This window comes from Watersipora subatra, chromosome 6, assembly GCF_963576615.1.
Source record: "Watersipora subatra chromosome 6, tzWatSuba1.1, whole genome shotgun sequence".
Classification (NCBI taxonomy): Eukaryota; Metazoa; Bryozoa; class Gymnolaemata; order Cheilostomatida; family Watersiporidae; genus Watersipora; species Watersipora subatra.
The window spans coordinates 33,600,784-33,621,877 of NC_088713.1; the positions used below are offsets into that span (position 1 = coordinate 33,600,784).

The window sequence follows — 21,094 nt, forward strand, 5'->3', positions numbered from 1 at the left end:
TGCTAAAAAATTTTCATTTGATTGTTTTTCTCTGTAAAGTGTTAGGCTTTTGTTAACTCATTTACCTGATATCAGTAGTTTGAATAAATCAAAAGACTTACTTTTCAAGTTTTTTTCTAAACAAAACCATTTGCCGCTATTACGCCAACAAACTTTCAAGGCCTCGAATTCTAAATTGTTCTTTTATTTGAATGCTTAGCCTAGTTGAAATCACATTAATAGTTCAGCTTCATGACATTCCTATTCCCCATCAGGGTTACCCTCTGTCATGAACCACCCTCTGTCATGAACCACCCTCTGTCATGAACCACCCTCTGTCATGAACCACCCTCTGTCATGAACCACCCTCTGTCATGAACCACTATGTAGTTACATTTACTCGTAATGTGCATTTCTTTAATTCTGCCTTTGTATGTAAAAATGCCTTTGTTGTGTAACAGAGAATTCGCTTGATAAGTGTAAAGACGGTGAATGGGTTCTGCTTGAGTGTCTTATTTTGAATGGTTTCAGTGATAATAATATACATAATATATATATATATTATGTATATTATATAGATATATATATATATATATATATTATATATAATGCAGGTAATTATTTTATTTCTGAAGTCACCGTTACGTTTGTTTATGTTTGCTCATAAAAGCTCTTTACAGCTTTTATGGTCTTATCATGTCATCAAAATATCTTCGAAGAATTTTATCATCAAAGTTTCCTTCCTAGAACATCCAACAATGGGAGAGGAAGCTGACGATTTGTATCCGTGTCTTTTAGCTTTCTATCACTAGTTTTTATTTGGTAGTGCTTTGGAACTGTTTTATTGTCCCTTGTAGTATTATATAGATTTTTTATATTTTATATCTTTTAGTATTATATTTTACTCGCGAAGGACCCTTGTTTTTGGGATCGTGGTGTTTTAGGGTTCTCTCCAAACTTAGACGTAGATCAGTTTTAACTATCTTTACATTACGCTGCCATTCTAGTAGCACCTGTCTTTAGCACCTGTCTTTAGCACATGCCCTAGCTTTTGCATTTTTTTTCAACATCATACCAACATCACTTCATTTTTTCCATTCAAGTTGCGTCATTTGTAACAGGTACCAATGTTGCTACATTGTGACGTATTCCGTTTTGATCCATGTCATTTTTAGAACTTGTATTTTCCGCTAGTATTTGTTCTAGAACAACAATGGGGCCCTCGCGCTAGTCCTCATGTATCTCTGTACTACAACTACTTTTCTGAATTTGAAACCGTTATTGAACACCCTTTTAGCAATTTAAATTCAATCTAGTTAATTCCTGTTGGCGTAAATGGAGGTCCTGAAATTTGAAGAAATGATTTCATAGAGCCAAGTTTTGCATTTTAGAGGCATCAATTCTAAAAACATGGTTTTCTTACTGCATTTGGATGACTGTTAGTACCCAGCCTAGCAGGTTAGTATTTTCACTTTGCTCTTAGACCATTCATGCCATATAAATTAGTTCTCTTACCAAATGTTAGACTCCTTATGTTGGAAACGTTTCTGGAACTCGTCTTTTGCCTCTGATATTTGATGCAACTATAGATTGGCTGTTTGAAATCGCGAGTCAATTTCTAAGCCCTTTCCAAAAACTATGGTATTGATATATATCAAAGATATGTATTTGATATATATCACTACCATAGATCATAGATATATCATAGATATATCATATCAAAGATATGATATATCTTTGATGTGATATATCTATGATACATCTATGATACATTTATGATATGATACATCTATGATATGATATAATGATGATTATGATACATTGTATGAGGCTTGCTCTTTTACAAACGATCCAAAAACATGAGAAGCAACCTCTCTCTTCTAGGCATTGTTTATGGAGGCAGGATTCTTTGATTTTTCTCACTGAGTTACTCTGGCTCTACTTACATTCATGCAGGAACTTGATGACTCTATCATTGCATTTGAGCAAGAGTCGGTATATCTCAGTTGTTGTGGCAGACTGTTTTCATGCTTCACGGCTTGTTTATCAGTTCAGCCAGCTGTTCTTAGCTTGCAAGTAAATACTAGCAGATATAGCAATAGTACATGCCTGTAAATACTAACAGATATAGCCATGGTATGTACATGTAAATACTAACAGATATAGCGATGGTATGTACATGTAAATACTAACGGATATAGCGATGGTACATACATGTAAATACTAACAGATATATCAGCGGTACATACATGTAAATACTAACAGATATATCAGCGGTACATACATGTAAGTACTCAAGAAATAGCAACGGTACAAAATTATCTTTCTCCGCAATGTATTATTGTTAAAAGGTTTGTATTAATCATCAACTGAGGAAGGTGGTCCTAGCTTTTCCTTAACATTTTGATTTCTTTCGTTTGACTGTCCGTTTGACTATCCTTAATAGATTATATAAGTGTCTTGTTGGTGTCCGTCACTCCAAGGCAGCGTGAATGAGTAACTAGAAGCATCTGTCGATGCTTGTCATGACTACTGGCTTGTGTGGAGCCAAGCTATTCAAGAGCATAACGAGACTGTCAGCTGGACCACTCCAACATTGTTTTTACACCTATAAACAGAATTGGACTAAATTTGGACTTTAAACATTTGTGACTCTGTCTCTATTCATCAGGTACATGTTGTCCGTTACATGTCTCCTTTGGTGGGTTGTGTTTCTGTTTATTATTTCTTGTTTTGAATAAGATTTTAGTTCTAGTAGTTGTTATGGCTATTTAAAGAGCGACATTTGCTCATGTCGCTCTACTAACCATTGCTAAGACTAGTTGCGAGTATAGTTAACATTCTATGAGTCATTGGTGCCATCAAAATTTTTGCATTCGTGAACGCAGTGCTTATACGCACTTCCTAATCCAAGATTGATGGTCTTCCGCTGCTCTCTCTCCACCACCCAATGTTTAGTCTAGAATGTGACACCCTATGATTTTGTGCTATTGTTTATGTATTTCTGTTTATAGCTTATTAGTACAGGAAGTTCACTCCTCTCTTTGCTGGATTATTAGAAGTTTCTAGAACAAGCAGGTTAGTGCAGGACTTAGCACTGAGTCATACCCTGGCGGTATGGTGTGCCATGAGAGATCGGCAGGTATAATACATATCTGAACAATTGTTTCCATATATGGCAAGGTAGTCAAGTAGTGCAGTTGATAGTTTGTCTGGACAAGCTAAATGTCCGAGTTCAAATGCTGTGAGATGCAAATGTTTTTCCAGCATCAACTGGTGGAATCAAACGTTTGGGCTGACACGGATCCTATAGTAATTATTTTTTATATTGCTGTAATACGTTAAATACTTCTCTCTTAATTTTCTGTATGAAAATATATCGTGTAGAAGAGATATGCCCAATATGATATAATATATATGATAATATATATTATATATATATGATAATATAATGATATACTTAACAATACCATTTTAGGACAGTTTTAGCGATATGCTTTGAATTCGCATCCAAACAAGATGGCACGTCAAATTCTCTGTCTGAGCTGATGTTGGCTGAAAAAAAAAACGTGATAACAACGCTAGCTTGTGATAAAATCGTGGTTTTTTGAGCTCATTTTTTCGGCGTTCGACGTATTAAACGTCCTTTAACAAGCTAAAAACAATGTTGAATAGCTTATCTACCTTTAAGATAAAACAAAGAGAATAATGGGTTTTAAGACTCTGTAATTCTAGATCAGACTAAACATCCCCAACCTCCGTCCTTAAAAGGCTAGGTTATGTTACGTATTTATGGGCGGGGCTCGTTGTGTCATTTGCGACACTGAATTTGAATCGCTGTAAAGAAGCTTTCAAAAACAAAAATGACTTTGAAAGTTAGTGAACCAATCTTTATTTTGAGTACAAAATTGGAATCAGCGTGTCGGATTTACCTATGAACAAACAATGAAAGCTGTTGGTGGCAATTATGGTTTAATGGATGTCATTGCATGTATGACGAATAAAGGTGGGCAGCTGTGGCTTAATGTTTGGGTGGTCAATTCCCCAGAAAGGCCCCTGGTGGTGACCTGAATGATGTCCAACCTTAAATTGCTCTGCGCAATGGACATATCTTCAGTTGTTGAGGCTTCCTTACCACTGGGCTTAACCTTTTCATAAGTGTTGCGACATTAATGTCCCCCGGAGTTTTGAGCAAAGAGACATTTATATCGTTTGGGAAATCCCAAAAGCCGTTATTCGTCAGCCGTTTTTTTAATGGCTATTTTTGTTTAGTTCTTCAAATTTTCTTTTAGCTTTATATTACCAAACATAATATTATTGTGTTCACTATGATAGTTAGGCAAACCTAACAAAAGAACAAAGTTCTTATGGTCACTACGGCGATCAACTACCACCGAAACATCTTCTATCACGAACTACCACTATGCCTAAAACTACTATCGAAACGAAACTATGGCAAGTCAATGAAACGACTGCGTCGAAAAATTGCTACTAGAACCAACTACGAGAAAGATATTGCTGATTATGTGGTTGAAACTAATGAATCTTGTTCCACTGGAAGCGATATTGATGCCAATGATTTTTATGTAGAGTCAGAAACCGGTAGCGATAGTGATGAATCTGAACGTGCCGACGGTCATGATCCACGACGACTGTGGGGTTATGCAAAGGTGACTGCTTCAGGAAATATTAAATGTAGCGACTTCTATGTGTGTGAGTTACATGCATAGATATATATACCTAGATTGGCCAATAGGGAAAAAGCCTGTCAGACTTAAATAGCACATCGTAACGTCACTGTATTGTACCTCATGCTTGACTGCACTGTTGTTTACAATGAATCTAATGGGAAGAAGGTAACAAAATTACATTTATTTTCACATAAAAACCTTCTTGTATACATGATCCAGTAAACTAAAGCAATTCTGTGATAATATCTGATAACCACCATAGATTCAAACTATAAACGCTATGAATTGTTGCTCACAAGTCATGAGCCATCATGGCTTTATTTGCCACCCTCTCCTATCCCCATTCTCTCTTTTCCCCTTCTCCAAAGAATAAGTTAGAAGGGGAAAAGAGAGAAGGGGAATGGAGAGGGGAGGGGAAATAGCCCACCCACTCAAAGAGCCAGACCCTGGCTAGGTAAATAGACTAATATGCTGAACTAAACATGACTAAATACGATGAGTATGCAAGTATGTCTGAAATCAAAAATGAGACAGAATGATTATTTTACAGCTGGCTATGTAGCTGGCTAGGTCACCAAAGCTGAAGTGTAATGATTGTATCACTAGCATCGTGGATGTTACCAACGTTGATGTAAACCAAGCAACGAATTCCCTAATCACAGTTGAGAATTGTGGTGGCTTGACTTTGTCTTCGCCTGTGGTGATTGAGGTTTGCAACCACAGCGAGAAATCGACAAGAGTGTTGCTTAGTAGAGCTGGATTGGTGAAAAACTTTGCCAGGCTAGCACTAATTGCCACCGCTAAGAAGCCAGTCACGAAAGGACAATACCAAGTTATTTGTACAATACGCAAAAGCAAGTTAAAGGTTGACTTGCAACAAAATTCACATTGCAGTTATTTGGTATCCTAAGATTCACCATGTCTTACTCTGTTGTGTTGTAGGTGTGAAATATATGAGAAGGTGATTACAAGCTCTTAAAAGCTAAAAACTTATACAGTCATACTTCAACTTACGAGCTTAATGCGTTCCGAGACTGAGCTCGTATGTTAATATACTTGCATGTTGGTGCAATTTATTTATATATCGAACAATTAAATATATATTGCTTGGTTTCCATACTCTAAAAATGCAAATAAAACACTCAAAACAAGATATTGTAACAGAAAGAACATGTCGGTTATTGTCACAATTTACCACATGCTTTCAAAAAGCAACAATTAAAAAATAATACAAGGAAATGTGACTATTTAAAATGTAAAATTAAATACATACAATAGCAGCTAGAGGTGGAACGAGACAGGTTTTTTAAGTTCGAGACGAGTCTCGAGACACTGTCTTGTAAAAATTCGAGACTCGAGACACGAGATAGTAAAATAATGAGATTTGGTGATGATTTCACTACACAAGTACTAGCTACTTGGCATACATAAAATTAATAAAACTATTTTTAAATTGAATTTTCACCTGGTGTAAACGATTTAAATACAACATTTTAATAGTCATATGCATGTAGTTTTTGGAAACAAAAGTGACACAAACATCTCTAAAATACCAAAGTTATATATTCTAAGAATTTTGAGCTTGATTGATAATAATTATTATAAACATATTGCTTTGTACATGTATATTTTTACCATCTATTGAATAGTTCTTACTTTTTAATGTAATGTGTAATGAAACCGATAGCTGTCCCTCTACAAAGAAATACCGCAACTAAAAGAACACACGATAACACTTTCATTCTTATCGTTTCATTTATGTTAAATTTTGTTTGTGTATTAACTGTAGTATGTGAATTATATTTAAATTGTACTCATGAAATTATATTAATTACTGTATGCATGCACATGTATATTCCTATATTGAGCTAACAAAACGTCATTGCTAACCGAACACGGACTATGGTCGACACGGCCTTTCGTTCGTTTCTCCGTGTCCTGGCAGGTTTTACCCGCGATTGGTACTATATACGTAAAAGAGGCCCGAATTTTATGAAGGGCAGTTGGTGTTTAGACACGATACGACAAAATACAGACATTTTACCCGCAAAAGTCTTATTTATTAAATTGGATTATCCAAAGAGTAATTAGATACGACCCGGTATCTGTTTTAAGGACACAGAACCGAACTAAAATATAACAGGGCCGTTGTCCGGACTACATGATTAGACTCAGTGGCCAACATAATCAGTAGCAACAGGTAGTAACGGACCGGGTATAACTTTAAAGGCAGTTGCCCGCAATCCATTACAATATATGGAGTTGTTGCTACCGCAAGAAGCCATGTTTTAACAACCGTGCGCAGGCGCTTTAGTTCTATTTCCTGTCTCGAGTTTGGCAATAGTTAAGACGAGACCGATACGAGACGAGACAGGTCGACACTCAAGACGTCTCGTTCCACCTCTAATAGCAGCTAATGCTAGCATTTGCGAGGGAGGGAGATATAAGTTATCCTTCATTACAACAGTTGTCTTTGGTAAATTTGAATTTTATCAATGTCTTAAAAGACAAACTCAGAAGCAAACTTAAAAGCAAACTTTCTTTTTTATCTTAACGTAATTAAAATTTCTTCAGCGTTCGTAGTTTAAAGTTTCTCGCTGGTTAGCTAATTTTTCCTTTGTTTCGCTTTCACGACTAGCCGGCCGTCTTAAAATAAGTCTATCTAAATACGTTCGCCTTTGTCGCCCTTTCAACATGTTGCGATTAGGACGAACACAGGTGTCGTCACAAAGGATTAATGCACGACCACTAGCCAACTTGTCCGAATGTCTATTTTTATAGTTTTGATAGATAGCACCGGCCTTTTCACGTAGCATCGTTTCAGTTACGCTGTCACCGGCCAATTGTTTATCCAATGCCTGAGCAGTCTCTCCATCAGCGGTCGTGAAGATCGCTGCGCCGTTTAGAAACTATGGTTAGTCCTTTTGCGACCTAAATGCCCTGAATATAATCCTTCTGTTTGATAATTGTGGATGTATTTCTGTCATATTGCTGAGCTAGCTCAATCACGCATACACATTTCACATATTTTTCAATAATTTTCTGTTTAATATCAACTGTTATCATTTGCTTTTTCTTTGCATCATCTTTCATTTTACTGGCAAACTTTCGGTCAACGCAGAGTACTTTTAATTCACATACAGTGTAATTCTGCACTGAAAATCGCGCACAAAAACGCAGTACCAAAGTATAAACCTGAGTAGTTGAAAAATACAGAGTGATGCTGTTCTCATAAAACACCTTCGGCATACTTGGCAACTGACTCACGTGCTTGTATCTCAAACATGGCTCGTATGTTAGTGCTAAAACTTGCTTAAAAGCTGGCTCGTATCTCAAGTTTCTCATACGTTGGAGCACTCGTAAGTTGAAGTATTACTGTACTTAGTAATGTTTAGTTAAACATGATATTAGTCTTTTACTTAGCCAGGGTCTGGCTCTTTGGGTGGGTTGGCTATTTGCCCCCCCCTTCTCCTTTCCCCCTTCTCTCTTTTTCCTTTCTCACTTCTTCTTTGGAGAAGGGAAAAAGAGAGAATGGGGATAGGAAAGGGTTGCAAATAAGGCTGGCTCATGATTTGTGTGCAACAATTCATAGCTTTTATAGTGTTAATTTATGGTGGTTATTAGATATTATCACAGAATTGCTTTAGTTTACTGGATTATGCATCCAAGAAGGTTTTTATGTGAAAATAAATGTAATTTTGTTACCTTCTTCCCATTAGATTCATTGTAAACAACAGTGCAGTCAAGCATGAGGTACAATACAGTGACGTTACGACGTGCTATTTAAGTCTGACAAGGCAGCCAATGGGAATAGCTATTATTGGCCAATCTAGGTTTATATATCTATAGGTTTATATATCTATGGTTACATGTATTTTAAATTTCATGTAGTTATTCCTGCAAATAAAAAAGTTATGACGTTTTATGTATCCCTATGTACAAATTGCTAGTCGTTTGGCAACTATATTCACTCTGTATGCAAAGGTTTAATTAATTAATATACTTGCGAAAGGGTTAAATCACTGAGCCATTGTTTGAGCAGCAGTTCTCTTAAAAGGCAAGTAAAACTGACATAATTCTCGAACTTCGGAGGAATTGACCAAATTTATTGCTGTCAGCTCGAAAACAATGATTTCCCTTGTCAAACTTGTAATGGTGCTCTAGAACATTCTATTCTCAACTTTCCCCCACATCAGCTCGGCCATTCAGAATTCTCCGCAGCTGGCAAGCCAATACTTTTGCATGACTTTGGATTGTGTGGCAAGTTCTACCTTTTGAAGATAGACAAAGGTGTGAATTTATTTGTGAATATCTGAGTATACCAGCTAATTGCCCTGGAAATGTTATCAACTAGATATGAAAAGGGTGTTGCCTATGACGCTTATGTTGGGCTTATGTTGGGCGTGATATGACGGCAATGCAACCAGCTCTTGCAATAAAACAATGAAGCCTTTATAATGAACCCATCAGTTGCGAAGGGCGAATAGCTAGTTAACTCGTGTTACGAGTTGACTAGTTTTGACAAACAGACAAACATTGTTAAAACCTGGAAACCTTTTGCGTTACAAACACAAACATTGACAAAAATCCAGCTGAAATGAATGTGACTAAGTTTCCATACAGCGATATTGTAGCGACGCACCACCAGACGGCGCTGCAATGTCATCATTGAAACAGCTGTGTCACTCATTCTGTTGTGATTCATTGTTGCTGTTTGGAAGTGAAACACCCATGCGGTGTACCATGGAAATGATAGCAATGACGTTGCTGTCATTTCCATGGTACTTGTTCATAGGTCTTAACAACTTTGATATAAGATACGTAGATACAACCTTGACACAGGGTGTCAAGGTCCTTGACATAGGGTGTCCCACATAGGTCTTGCTTTCTTGTTGCTACGTTCTGTCGCACAACCATTGCTCTAATATAGCTACTCTACTATAGCTACTCTACTATAGCACCTGGAGACATTATCTGTTTGTCAGCTGGTGTCGAGGTGTTGCTACACTATTTCTGTATGAAAGCTTAGTAATAGTAATGTAACATTCTTTCTGTGTCATTCACGGTGAAATCTTGGTTAGCTATTTAGAACAGCTCTAGAAGTTCCACAACTTGGCAGGGATTCAACGAAACGGAAGCCATATTGTTAGTTTAACTAAAATCTAACAGTGTGTTAAATTATAATTTGAAACTAAACCTCAAATAAATGTAAAAGTAACTTAAAATGGTGGTGACTATTGGTTAACTTTTAAACACTTTACAAGGAACTATCGGCTAACCAAAGTATGAGCTAACGTGAAGTATAGAAGTCATTGCAATTCAATATAGACTAGACAAGTGCTGACTATACGAGTGCTGACTATACGAGTGCTGACTATACGAGTGCTGACTATACGAGTGCTGACTATACGAGTGCTGACTATACGAGTGCTGACTATACGAGTGCTGACTATACGAGTGCTGACTATACGAGTGCTGACTATACGAGTGCTGACTATACGAGTGCTGACTATACGAGTGCTGACTATACGAGTGCTGACTATACGAGTGCTGACGGGAGCAAACTCATGAGATCAGACTCGAGCATTGTCTTTTCTCCTTGACGTTTCTATAATTTAATCTTAATTTTGATAAATATTGTATCATTTGTATGTTTTATTTTTAAAATAATAGTAATTAAAACTGATGTTGTATTATTTTAGAGTGATTGTGTTTTTATTGTAAGTCAAAGTACATTTGAAAAGTGCATTTCGGGTTTCATTGTAAAACCACTTCTTGACATGCAGCTAGCTAATCATTACATGTGGCTGGCAAAAGTATCAGTATATATATATACAATATATATATATATATATATAAACTATATGTAAATATATCTATTTATAAGCTATATGTAAATAAATCTATTTATAAGCTATATGTATATATCTATATATAAACTATATGTATATATATTTATATATAAACTATATGTAAAAATATATCTATATATAAACTATATGTGAATATATATCTATATATAAACTATATGTAAATATATCTATATATAAACTATATGTACATATATATCTATATATAAACTATATGTAAATATATATCTATATATAAACTATATGTATATCTATACATCTATATATAAACTATATGTATATCTATACATCTATATATAAACTATATGTATATCTATATATCTATATATAAACTATATGTAAATATATATCTATATATAAACTATATATAAATATATCTATATATAAACTATATATAAATATATCTATATATAAACTATATGTAAATATATATCTATATATAAACTATATGTAAATATATCTATATATAAACTATATGTAAATATATATCTATATATGAACTATATGTAAATATATATCTATATATAAACTATATGTATATCTACACATCTATATATAAACTATATGTATATCTATACATCTATATATAAACTAAATGTATATATGTATCTATATATAAACTATATATATATATATAAACTATATGTAAATCTATATATGAACTATATGTATATATATCTATATAAACTACATGTAAATATATATCTATATATAAACTATATGTATATATATCTATATATAAACTATATGTATATACATATATCTATTTATAAGCTATATGTATATATACAGTCAAACATGGATAACTCGAACTTCAAGGGACCGAGCAAAAGTGTTCGAATTATCAGAGCGTTCAAGTTATCAGAGCACTGTCACAAGTCCATATATTTACTTATTTATTAGTAGATACATGTACATATACAAACTATAATATAAATCAAAAGCACAAATGGCTTGTTTCAAATTAAATGCTTCTAATGTAAAGTTTAAAACGTTTTCATGAAAAAGTATAGAGATTTTTCTATCACTTGAGATTGGTTTGTTGTTTGAGGTGATGTTATTGCCAGGACGTTTTTTTAGATTGACATTGGAAAAACTTGATCGTTGTTGAAATGCTCAAAAGAAAAGACATCTTTTTCTTTTGAGCGTTTTACCCACGATCAATTTTGCCAATTTTTCTTGAAGTTTATGCAACTTCAAGAAAAAGTTACCAAAGAAAAATCCCTTACTTTACCTGGGATTCGTTAAGAGCAACACTCCGAGGCAGTTCAATTAAAAGTTTTACGAGGTTTAACGGTACATTGTATATCATCACGCTTTTTGAATGGATACTTATTGAATGTACACACGTATTCTGTGTTTAGGTCAAACGATGAATAGTTTTTTTTAGCTAAGACACGTATACGTTTAATAAAAACAATTTTTAAAACGTTTTAAACATTCAACATTCCGACGTTGATTCAACACGGAATCAACGTCGGAAAACTATTCGTCACGGGCTAGCCGGGTCACGCGCTCAAGGATTTTCGCCACGCACATACAAAACAACATGCTGTTTTTGTTTTGTATGTGCGTGGCGAAAATCCTTGCGCGCGTGACCCGGCAAGCCCGTGCTATTAATCGTATAGCAGTATAAATCAAAGTTGACCAAACCTTTAGAAAAGTCGTTGACAAAATTATTTTGCCGATGGTGGTAATAACAACGCTTATGAATTACGAAAAGATGAGGTTTACCTCTATGGCTTTGAATAAAGTGATTTTCTAAAGCGATAACAACCGTTTCGGTAGCCGTTGGGCAAAAAACAGTTCGAATTAACAGTGTTGAGTTCGAGTTATCTATAGCAATTTATCATTACGTGGGAACGGACCAAAGAAACCGTTCGAATTAACCATGTTTTCGAGCTATCCGTGGCCGAGTTATCCATGTTTGACTGTATATATATATATATATATATATCTATTTATACGCTATATGTAAATATATATCTATATATAAACTATATGTATATATATCTATAATATATAAACTATATGTATAATATATATCTATATATAAACTATATGTATATATAAAATATCTATATATAAACTATATGTATATATTTATATATAAACTATATGTATATATATAGATCTATATACTAGAAATTCCCCTGTCATTCAGCCTATGACAAAAGTAATATTGAAAAAAGGAAATGGTGCTGATGGTTGAGAAATGTAATATTAGCAGTCAAATGCGCTGATATTATTAGAATAACCAATATTATTAAAATAGTAATACAGTAATAATAAAACACCAATGCACAATTTTGTTTACATTTCAAAATTTCATAGCTAACAATATCAAGAAGTTGAGATATTTATATAGATTTTTAGAAAATCTATTTAACAAAATTATTTAGAAAAAATAATAAAAGTAACATATTGCCCAACATCGATCACTATATATACTTCGATCTTGTAAATTCGAATGCTTATTCTTATAATTAAATCTTATAAAATCGAATTATTATTCTTATATTCTTAAATATTGTAATAATCTCATGAGAATCGTTAAAAAATATCATCGTCATTTCCTTTACTTTCACTGCTTTGGACATCAGTTAGAATACCAAAGTACTCAAAAGTGTCCAAAATGTCAGTTACAGTCAAACATGGATAACTCGTCCACGGATAGCTCGAACACACGGTTAATTCGAACATTTCCTTTGGTCCGTTCCCACGTAATGATAAATTGCTATAGATAACTCGAACTCAACACTGTTAATTCGAACTGTTTTTTTGCCCAACGGCTACCGAAACGGTTGTTTTCGCTTTAGAAAATCACTTTATTCAAAGCCATAGAGGTAAACTTCATCTTTTCGTAATTCATAAGCGTCGTTATTACCACCATCGGCAAAATATTTTTGTCAACGACTTTTCTAAAAGTTTGGTGAAATTTGATTTATACTGCGACACGATGAATAGCACGGGCTAGCCGGGTCACGCGCGCAAGAATTTTCGCCACGCACATACAAAACAAAAATCGCATGTTGTTTTGTATGTGCGTGGCGAAAATCCTTGAGTGCGTGACTCGGTTAGCCCGTGATGAATAGTTTTCCGACGTTGATTCCGTGTTGAATCAACGTCGGAATGTTGAATGTTTAAAACGTCTTAAAAAATGTTGTAATTAAACGTATACGTTGTCTGAGCTACAAAAAACTATTCATCGTTTGACCTAAACACAGAATACGTGTGTACATTCAATAAGTATCTATTAAAAAAGCGTGAGTGATATAGAATGTACCGTAAAACCTCGTAAAACTTCTAATTGAACTGCCTCAGTGTGTTGCTCTTAACGAATCCCAGGTAAAGTAAGGTAATCTGCATAAACTTCAAGAAAAAACGGCAAAATTGATCGTGGGTAAAACCCCAAAAGAAAAAAATGTCTTTTCTTTTGAGCATTTCAACAACGATCAAGTTTTGCCAATGTCAGTCTGAAAAACGTCCTGGCAATAACATCACCTCAAACAACAAACCAATCTCAAGTGATAGAAAAATCTCTATACTTTTTCATGAAAACGTTTTAAACTTTACATTAGAAGCATTTAATTTGAAACAAGTCATTTGTGCTTTTGATTTATATTATAGTTTGTATATGTACATGTATCTACTAATAAATAAGTAAATATATGGACTTGTGACAGTGCTCTGATAACTTGAATGCTCTGATAATTCGAACACTTTTGCTCGGTCCCTTGAAGTTCGAGTTATCCATGTTTGACTGTACTTTGAAATCGGCAAAAAAACGATTGCTTTTCAATACTTCTACATTAATTACAGAAACCTTCGGCAATTGGACAATGCTATTGACTGGTGAAATGTGCACGTTCTTTGCATGAAATGCGCACGACTAAATGGTTCTATTCTCTGTTGCTCGGCGTTTCGTTTGCCGGTCTTAATTTGGATAAAAATAAGGCTTGTCAAGTTTTAATAATGATTTTAGGCCGAACTAATCTGTCTATTTATGTATAACCCGATCAGTTGGGTAAGGTTTAGGAAATTTTTTACAAGTAATAAAGACTTGGTAACATATTTAAATAGGTTTTTATGTGTTTTGTATCGTTATTATACTTAAACAATTCCATTGAAAAATGGTTAAATTCGTTGATGAGATTTCGGTACAAGGGTTTGCGACGGCCGTTGATAAATAACTTTTCGTGATTTGTGTGCACATACGCATTTATCATAAATCTCCCAAACAATCGCTTCGCTCGTGTTTGGTCGTGGGATAAACTATATGTATATATATATAAACCATATGTATATGTATATATCTATATATAAACTAAATCTATATGTAAATATATATAAACTATATGTATTTGAAAAAATACTATGAAGAAAGTAAACTTCTAGTAACTGCGCTACAAATTTGTTTCGTGTGATGCACTCATCAGACGCATTTGTACTAAAATGAATAGCTTTGCAAAATCCGGTAGAGCTAAAATCCTCTCTGTCACACCTCTCTGTCACACCTCTCTGTCACACCTCTCTGTCACACCTCTTTTGTCACACCTTTCTGTCACACCTCTCTGTCACACCTCTCTGTCACACCTCTCTGTCACACCTCTCTGTCACACCTCTCTGTCACACCTCTCTGTCACACCTCTCTGTCACACCTCCCTGTCACACCTCTCTGTCACACCTCTCTGTCACACCTCTCTGTCACACCTCTCTGTCACACCTCTCTGTCACACCTCTCTATCACACCTCTCTGTCACACCTCTCTATCACACCTCTCTGTCGTACTGCTGCCTAAATACTGCAGCCTAGTTCAACTCTTATGGCTTTTCTCTCGAGAGCAGCAAAACTGCTATTATTAGGTGGTTGACTGGCAGAGAAAAGGTTGCCTTATGATAGGCTCTGACCGACCGGTCTCTCATGTTTGCATAGAATAGATTAGCTAGGCTTCACATCAAATTACACTGCATTTAACTCCTACGATTCTCAAATGTTACGATCGCAGCAAAGCAGGATAAATATTTGTCTTCTGATCAGAGGATAATGAATAATTCAATACTATATACATGTATAATAATACATGTATATATAAATGATTTATCTATTGCTCGGACTGCCATGCAATGCTATTGTTAGAATTCATGGAGTGTTGGAACTGAAGATTAGGTCATTAACGACATGCATGGATAGGCATTAAAGATGTAGTTGCGTCAAATTTAAGTTGATCTTAAAAAGAAAGCATTTTTTTTCTCTATCAGTTGATATGTTGTTTGTTGTGTTACGCGATCGCATTGCCAAGATATTTGAAGATTAAAACCGAAAAAATCTGATCGCCGTAAAAACGCTCTGGCCACCAAAACGTGCCCAGACTTGCCCAAAATGATGTCACGCGTTTGGCAACCTGTCTCTATCTCTCGTATTCACATCGGGTATTTGCGATAAAAGTCTAGTCTTACGCGGCTCTATTGGCATATATCTTATTTTGTATTTGCTCATGTTGGCTAGAATAAAATTTTAAATCCTGCTACAGATGCATTATTATGAATGTTTCAAAGGCCTCAAATAACGAAAATTGAAAATTTGTTCTACTCACTTTCTCCAAATGCTGTGTAAACATTTGGGTACCGACTACCAATTCTACCGGTCTACGGTAATTCTGTCAAGTCACTTTTGTAGAACGCGGTCTTTGTATCAGCACAGTTCTGCAGCTACCCATACAAACGATATACAGCCTCCCATAAGCCCCGCCCACATGTCGCCTATTACCTATTGCCTACGTACTAGTTTCTTACTAGTAGTATTCTTACCGAATACTAGATAAGTGAAATAAGCAAGCCACCTCTTTGAAAAGAATATAGACAGGGATAGAGTTTTAAGGATGAGAAGTCTGCTGCAAACTGGATTTGAACTCACATTCTCCAGTTCTGCGGACACCCATATACCATATCCGATTCACTACAATATTCTGCAAATCATGTTTTGCATTATCTTCAACAATATTATTTTATTATATAATTTTTACAAGCAAAAATATTTTCATCTCGGCATAAAGCTTTTATTAAAAATATTCATCAAGTCGTGGCCACTCACATAGTATTAGCTGATACAATAAGACAAATTCATCTACTGCAACAAACTCAAACAAAACATCATGGCTTATCCAGCACGCATTCAAGTTTCGCTTTCTCCTTTATGGCAGTTTTCACACTGACAAAGCTTCTTCGGCTGGTGGGACGACATAAACATTCTGTAATCAGTAAAACAAGTAAATGTAAACAAAGTAGATGCAATAAATATGTCATTCATAGATATGTCATTCTGCAGCGTATCTATTGACAGCTTCCAAATTAGGAGTTAAATATATTGCGAGTGTAATTTTAATAACGAATAAACATTTAATAAATGCACAAGTACGCCAAGCCAACGATTCGAAGCTTTGGTTCTGGAAATTAAAGATTTGCAATGATCAATCGATTTTACCCACTTCCTACGAGTGAAAATAATTTGTAATCATGACTCTAATTTACCAAAGAAAATTCGAAAAAAATATTATAGCTAGGTAAAACGGCAGATAAGCTATGAAACGATGATTGGAGATAGCAAAGAATTATCATTTTATTAATTAGTATATGTATTTATGACTATAAAAAATATTACATTTACTCAAGTATAGAAGACTCTAAGTTAATTTACCTCCATTCTGTCTTCTTCTGCAGCAAAACGCTGCTGACGCCTGTCAGCTTTGGCCATAGGCTGTCTACTCTAATCTTTTACTAAAAGTTGCTCAGATAACTCTGAGTAGCGGTCGCTCGAACTTGAAGCCATTTTAAAACTATATATAGCTTAGTAATTGTTGAAACGCGTTGAATCTGTAACGCGTAATGAGAATGAATTCTCCAATTAAGAGAATCTTCGAGATCACAGACAACTCGTTTTACGAGTGATAACATTTATTACGGCCTATATAAAAATTTCGCACGCATGATTGGCTAACGAACCGACCTCATATTTATTGCTCGTGGTTTCGTTTCAGATACCTTGCTTGTGACGTCACGAAATAGGCACCCGCTGGAACGTGAGCTTTTTAAAAGAGGGCCTCATTCAAACGCATATATCTCTGGACAGGGTTGGTCTACAAAGACAAAAATGGCATCAAATTGTAGCTGATGTTTTAGCCTTTTATGGGTTCTAATTGACTTTTTTGACGCAACTTGGATGAACTCACACAACGTTTAAGAATAATAAAAGAATGCAAATATGTAGAAGTAAAACATAATGAGGATAGAAATATATCCAGCTAAAAAGATGTATTTACTACCTTCGAAAGAAACTCACACAAAATTTTACTTCATTTTATCAGAAAGTGTGTGTGTGTGTAGAAAATAGAAAATATTTCCCTGTCATTTGCCATTGCTTTTGATGGTGGAGGTTATCTGACTGCCAGGATGTTTCAAGATTAAAATCGACAAAACTCGACGGCAGTTAAAACTCTCAGAAGAAAAATGTGCGTCGAAATGACATCACGATTATTGCGGCTGGCTGTCTCTTTCGTTATTGGTATCAGTTATTGATATCAGTTATTGCTATCAGTTATTGATATAAGTTATTGATATCAGTTATTGGCATCAGTTATTGGTATCAGTTATTGATGTCAGTTATTGATATCAGTTATTGGCATCAGTTATTGGTATCAGTTATTGATGTCAGTTATTGGTATCAGTTGTTTATATCAGTTATTGATATCAGTTATTCGTATCAGTTATTGGTATCAGTTATTGGTATCAGTTATTGGTATCAGCTATTGATATCAGTTATTGGTATCAGTTGTTGGTATCAGTTATTGATATCTGTCATTGGTATCAGTTATTGATGTCAGTTATTGGTATCAGTTGTTTATATCAGTTATTGATATCAGTTATTCGTATCAGTTATTGGTATCAGTTATTGGTATCAGTTATTGGTATCAGTTATTGGTATCAGCTATTGGTATCAGCTATTGATATCAGTTATTGGTATCAGTTGTTGGTATCAGTTATTGATATCTGTCATTGGTATCAGTTATTGATATCAGTTATTGACATCAGTTATTGGTATCAGTTATTGGTATCAGTTATTGGTATCAGTTATTGGCATCAGTTATTGGTATCAGTTATTGATGTCAGTTATTGGTATCAGCTATTGATATCAGTTATTGATATTAGTTATTGGTATCAGTTATTTATATCAGTTATTTATATCAGTTATTGATATCAGTTATTGGCATCAGTTATTGGTATCAGTTACTGGTATCAGTTATTGATATCAGTTATTTATATCAGTTATTTATATCAGTTATTTATATCAGTTATTGATATCAGTTATTTATATCAGTTGTTTATATCAGTTGTTTATATCAGTTATTGATATCAGTTATTCGTATCAGTTATTGGTATCAGTTATTGGTATCAGTTATTGGTATCAGTTATTGGTATCAGTTATTGGTATCAGTTATTGGTATCAGCTATTGATATCAGTTATTGATATCAGTTATTGGTATCAGTTATTGGTATCAGTTATTTATATCAGTTATTGATATCAGTTATTTATATCAGTTATTTATATCAGTTATTGGTATCAGTTATTTATATCAGTTATTTATATCAGTTATTGATATCAGTTATTTATATCAGTTATTGGTATCAGTTGTTTATATCAGTTATTGGTATCAGTTATTGGTATCAGTTATTGGTATCAGTTATTGATATCAGTTATTCATATCAGTTATTGATATCAGTTATTTATATCAGTTATTTATATCAGTTATTGATATCAGTTATTTATATCAGTTATTGATATCAGTTATTTATATCAGTTATTTATATCAGTTATTGATATCAGTTATTGGTATCAGTTATTTATATCAGTTATTGATATCAGTTATATCAGTTATTTAAATCAGTTATTGGTATCAGTTATTTATATCAGTTATGAATATCAGTTATTTATATCAGTTATTGGTATCAGTTATTGATATCAGTTATTTATATCAGTTATTGGTAGCAGTTATTTTTTTGCGGTTTTTGCGTTCAAGTTGCACAGTTACCCGTCTCTATTCAGTCCGTCGATTTGCCGAAGTGTGACTATTGGTGTCGTAATCGCACTTTTGCTTGATTCTGAGTGTTTTAATTGGATCGTTTTGTCGATTAATCTTGAAACATGCTGACAGTCATCTATCTCTTTAAACATGAAAAACAATTGCAAATGATTTATAGACTATAAACTAAAATATAAATATATATATAGATAATAAATAAAATATATCTATAAACTATACTTTTAAATAAAATTTACCAAATATTTGTGCAAGTTCATTTTTAACTGTGCTTTCCTGATCAATATTATCCTGATCAATATTATCCTGATCAATATTATCTGGATATTAGAAAAGTATCTAATGTATGCAGATATGAAAGTTATAGAGGTATCCATAGAAGTATTTTGGTGATTTTTCTTGTAAATTGTTCTCCATTTTAAACAATAAACACCACTTTTTTAAAATATGTGTTATACAAGACTCAGTCATGCGAAATGTGGTTATATGTTTATAAAACACAAACTTTCATTTTTAGCTAAATGTTTTTAAATGATTTGACAAACGTACCATAATAAAATAATTAGATTTGTAATGAATACCGAATTACTTTACCACATGTTATTCTAAAAAATGTCCAATAGTTGAAACCATTCAGACGGTGTACTAAAAATATGCAATTTATATTGTCAGAAACGCATAAATGTCAAGGACGCAGAATTTTGCTCGCATTTCGCTTTCTCAATGTACACGGCAGAGTCACTCTACCAATAGTCATTGTATTAGCATTTTGTGGAGCTTATTTCATCTCCACTTTGCACCACCTCTTATGAGTTGTTATGAGTTGTCTTATTTTTAGTTGCTATCAATCAACCTTCAGCAGGAATTGGCGTATTACTTATTTATTACCACTAGGGCGTGTCATATACATAATAGATTGTATTGTCGAACACAACCATATATATATATATATACCCATATTTCAGAGTTAGGAGTTGAATAAATATATACCAGTTAGGAGGTTTCGGAATATAAGGGATTAGGAGTTAACGCAAATATATATGGGTAAGCCTCCTATATGGTCTAATTTATCTACATTGTAGATATATATATATTTATTCACCTCCTAATTATTATATATTTTCATGGAAATTTTAGGAGAATATGGTATCATACAATATATATTCATCGCCTTATCATACTTTGTATATATGCATTCTAGAAAAACTGTCAAAACTTGGAGAATGTCTAGATGGTTGTTGTAAATTACATATCAATTTGAAGGTAAAATAATTCATACCTCAATGAGTAAGCAAAAATAATGATTACCAGTTAGCAAATTGCTATAAATTACACATAAATTAGAATGTTACCATTGTAACTTATGTAATAGTCACAATGGAAACATTACATAGCATGGCATAGCTTACCTACCCTTTAGTAAGATGCCGTAATCTATATCATTTAGAAGTTTGCTATAA

General features: G+C 33.9%; 1 protein-coding gene across 2 annotated transcripts in view; it reads left to right on the forward strand.

Moving 5' to 3' along the window:
* Window positions 1–21,094, forward strand: part of LOC137397921 (ecotropic viral integration site 5 ortholog-like) — a 145,850-nt gene that overhangs the window by 3,133 nt on the left and 121,623 nt on the right. For both annotated transcript variants that reach the window (XM_068083995.1, XM_068083994.1), the window contains exon 2: window positions 2,994–3,057. The gene's annotated coding sequence lies outside the window, so the exon portion shown is untranslated. The remainder of the gene's footprint in view (window positions 1–2,993; window positions 3,058–21,094) is intronic.